Source organism: Electrophorus electricus, chromosome 18, assembly GCF_041902795.1.
Source record: "Electrophorus electricus isolate QZ-2024a chromosome 18, ASM4190279v1, whole genome shotgun sequence".
Classification (NCBI taxonomy): Eukaryota; Metazoa; Chordata; class Actinopteri; order Gymnotiformes; family Gymnotidae; genus Electrophorus; species Electrophorus electricus.
The window spans coordinates 2,636,352-2,641,018 of NC_137514.1; positions in this window are offsets into that span (position 1 = coordinate 2,636,352).

Here is a 4,667-nt window from a genome sequence, read left to right on the forward strand (position 1 = left end):
TCAATGCACTTGCTGATGTAGCCAGTCACTGATGCTGTATACTGCTCCAGGTTAACAGCTTCACTGTCAGTAGCAGCCTCCTTGAATGTGATTCATGTCATCTGCTCAAAACAGTCCTGAAGAGCAAAGATGGCTCCTGCTGGCCAGGTTCTCACCTGCTTCAGAAGTGGTTTCGAGCATCTGACGATCAGTCTATATGCAGGAATCAACATTACAGGCATGTGCTCAGATTATCTGAGGTGGGGGCGGGGCTCCGCCCAGTACGCCCTAAAGATGTTCGTGTAAATGAGATCCAGCACGTTTGCTCCTCTCGTTGCAAAGTTCACATGTTGATGGAATTTAGACAGTACTGACTTGAGACTTGTGTGGTTGAAATCTCTGGCAACAATAAACAGTCCGCCTGGGTGAACGTTCTGCAGTTCACTAATCGCTCCATACAGCTCCTGGAGAGCCTCTTGTGTGCTTGAGCTGGGTGAATGTACAGCGCGATTATAAACATGGAGGTGAATTCCCGCCGTAAATAAAAAGGTCTGCATCTAACAAACTACACCAGCAGTGAACAAAAAATGAAAATGAAAACAAGGAGCGGAACAAGGAAGTAAAGCAAAACAGACATGACAGGGAAACTAAAGAAACAGTGGCACCAGGAGGGTGGCCATTTGTGACAGTAGCTTAGTAAAACTACAACACGCTAGATGGCACAAGGGTCATCTATAGTTGGATCATGTTTGATCTACTGGCTTGGCTTTTGTACTGAATCTGCAGAGGATTCTTTTGTGTTTTGACAGGGCAAAAAATATCTTTACATTTCATTCACATTGTATATGATTCACATTGTATATGTATATCACCTGTTTATTTCCTGACATTTTCCTAGACTATAGAGTATTATCATGCAGGAGTTTGAATCACACTTCAGTAAATACGTTATGTAATTTCTCATTTTAAAAAAGACAATTAAAAAAGTATGTTTAGACAATAAACATTGATATACTACCGAATTTCCTGAACAAATAAAGCCCAACAATACAATGTTCAGATGCAGTGAATGAAAACAGTGCTAGTAAAAGGTTTTAGCTACATTTCTTCTTGTGTCATTTCTTTCTCATCTGTTCTAGGAGAGCATCACACAAAGTCAGTCATGTGTGTAGTCTTTTGAAGTTTGTGGTAGTGTTGAGCTCAGAGGAACACATTATAAAAGAAAAAAAATTGAAATATGTTACTCTAAAGTATTATATTTAAACATTGAGCAAATTAAAAAAAAATAAATAAATAAAAAACGCCAACCAACCAACCAAACAAACAAACTATAAGTGAACAGAAATATGAGAAAGACAAAAGAGCCAGTTTGGCTTGTCATTCTTAATGGAGAACGAACTAGGTGTGGGCCTATAATAATAATATAATATATATTCCAATATATTATATGTTTTCTATCAGGATCAAAAGTAAACTAAAGGCTTAAATACAAATGCCTAACTTTGTGGATTGTGAAAAAACTGCATTGCAAAATAACCTGATCTAATACCAGTTTTACATTTAGAAACTTATTGAACTTGATGAATAAACTTATTTTTCAGTGCAATTTAGTTAGCAATTTAGATAGATGGGTTTCAAACCCTAGCTAGATAGGCTGCCCAGACTCAAAGCTGGTGTGAAAGCAGTACACAGAGTGGAAGGAAAGGGCAATCTAGGATCTTGATCTAGAATGGTGAGAGTAAAACTTACCTAAGCTTTACACAACATGAGGGCTACCCATTTCACACCAGAAGGGGAAGAATTCAATAAAGGGTTAAAATAAACTAGTTAATTGCTGGACTTTGAAACAATAATCAAAAAAGGACACACTGTATATGTCCATTTTGTACAGAGAAGAGTAGGAATAATCTAATTAATTATATATATATATATATATATATATATATATATATATATATATATATATATATATATATAAACAGATTTGGGTTTTTGGGGCGATCACATGGTTGTTTTCTTCTAACTTAGCAGGATACTTTATGTTCAGAGCTCTCACATTCAATGTTTTGACATTTCTCTCCAAGTTCCTGATGAGACCATCCTCACACCAAGCTCTTGAATGCTTCCATGTGTGTGTAGGTTTTGTTCCCCTACCCTGAACACCATAAACTCCCACAGATGCATAAATTATATAAACTACAACCTTATTTAATGAAATATGAATTCTTATATGAAGAATGCTGTGTTCAATTATTCTGTAACTTTCTACCTGTCGTACCTCCTGTGCTTTAGATGGCAGTAGATACCTATGAATTCTGGAGAGGTAGAGGTGACAGTATTATGATATCAGTTATGAGTTGATCTGAGCTAGGATACTTCTACTGTCATCTAGAGGATAATATGAGCAACACAGGAACGGAAGCAACATTGTGGGGACTGTCTCTTGATACTATTTAGATGTTTACTATCGGCAGGTACAGAACTGCCAGCAAAACAGTGCACAAAAACATCAGCTACTCTTGAATACAGAAAGATGTGGGATCTGACCCCCCTATACTGTGATAATGCTGGCGCCTGCAGTTCTTTGGATGTTGTTGTGGGGTCTTTTTTGACCTCTTGGATGAGTCGTCACTGCGCTCTTGGGGTAATTTTTGTCAGCCGGCCACTCCAGGGAAGATTGATCACTGTTCCATGTTTTCACAATTTGTGGATAATGGCTCTCACTGTGGTTCGCTGGAGTCCCAAAGCTTTAAAAACAGCTCTATAACCTTTTCCAGACTGATAGATCTCAATTACTTTGTATCTCATTTGTTCCTGAATTTCTTTGGATCGTAGCATGATTTGTAGCATTTGAGGATCTTTTGGTTTACTTCACTTTGTCAGGCAGGTCCTATTTAAGTGCTTCCATGTGTGTGTAGGTTTTGTTCCCCTACCCTGATCACCATAAACTCCCACAGATGCATAAATTATATAAACTACAACCTTATTTAATGAAATATGAATTCTTATATGAAGATAAGAACATAATGAACAAGAACATAACCAGTTATGTCCAAATTTTATTTAGCGAGAGAGAGAGAGTGAGAGAGAGAGAGAGAGAGAGAGAGAGAGAGAGAGAGAGAGAGAGAGGGGTGTTGAGAGGTTTATGAGTATGAGCAAAGTTGTAGGAAATACTCCCAAGTAGATTGAACACATTTACATTTACAGCATTTAGCATCCAGAGCAAGTTACACAAGTGCTTTGTGATTTACTCATAGAATAAACACAAGAAAACAAAAGAGGTGTTGCTTTCTCTTCCATTACAGCATGTAAAATCCTGCTATTGAAGGAAAACCAGCATTTTAAATTTTCAAGTAAGCTAAACATGAGAAAACAAAACACCTGCCCAAATGAACATTTACAAGTGGAAGATCCTTTGAGAGACAGGGAAAGTTATACAATCTATATTTGGTAAAATGCATGTAAATAAAAGCATAAACTGCTAAACTAGCCTGATCAAGTGACATGTTTGACAGAAGCATATTCATGTGTCCTCCTCTATCCTGAAGGTCTCCTTGGTAACAGCATCATTAGAACTGTCTGCATTCTTATAAAACTTCACTGTTGTATAAATTAGAGCTTCATCAGACGTCCTTGCTGACTGCCGTGTGTCAAACACTGAGGAATTCTCAGAGAGAATTATAGCATTAGCCGAAACAGTGTGTGTCAAATCACAGGGCTTTGTGGGTAACTGGGCTTGGGCATAAACAGTTAGGGAGGGATCAGAGGGGTTTGTGGGTAGTTTGACAGTAGAGTAGACTGTAGGAGCTCCAGTGTCTGAGACAGAATGACTTCTGGTGTCTTTAATCTCATTGTCACAGACAGAAAGTGGAACCTGAGTAAAGAGGAAAAAATGTTGCGACCTAAACAGCAGTGTCTATGAATGAGATTGAATGTTATTTTTGTTTGTCTACTACTCTTCGCATTCAAGTGAGGTACAAAAATTTATTTTTGGAGTCATATTAATGAAATATGTGTCTATAGTTTCCCTGGACTCCCCAGTTTGAACGCTGGGTGGTGTCAGGAGCAGCAGGTGTTAACAGTATAAGGGAACACACAGGTGCATTTATGTCATTTATCCAGAGCAGGAAAAGAGGTGGTGTTGGATGTGGGAAACACTTCATTTTTGACTGTCATGAGAAACTCACTAGAAACAGGACACTGCACAGAATAACAGCAGGTAAACTTGAAACGCTCAGTATTCTCAAGGAAACAGAGGCAATACTTTGCAACGAGGAAGTGTTAGAGAAACATAGGAAACATAATGAATCACAGGTGTACCAAATTAATACTCTGTTAATGATGATCTCTTTGGAAGATTCTGGGACATGTAATGTATGGTGGTTCCAGAGGGCTGCATGCCAAGTGCATTATAATTCTATTACATATGTAGTGCATTATAATTCTATTACACATGTAGTGCACCTGTTCCAGTAGTGGCCTGCTAATGACCTACAATCATGACTCACCTTATGGATGTGTAATACACTCATGACTCACCCCATAGATGTGTGATACACTCATCACTCACCCAGTGGTCGTGTGAGGAGTCTTGGAGGGACTGACGCTTGGACGATGCTGATCCTTGACATTAATCACAAATTAATAAATTGTAATCACATACTACATGAATACATGGTATTGTTCAC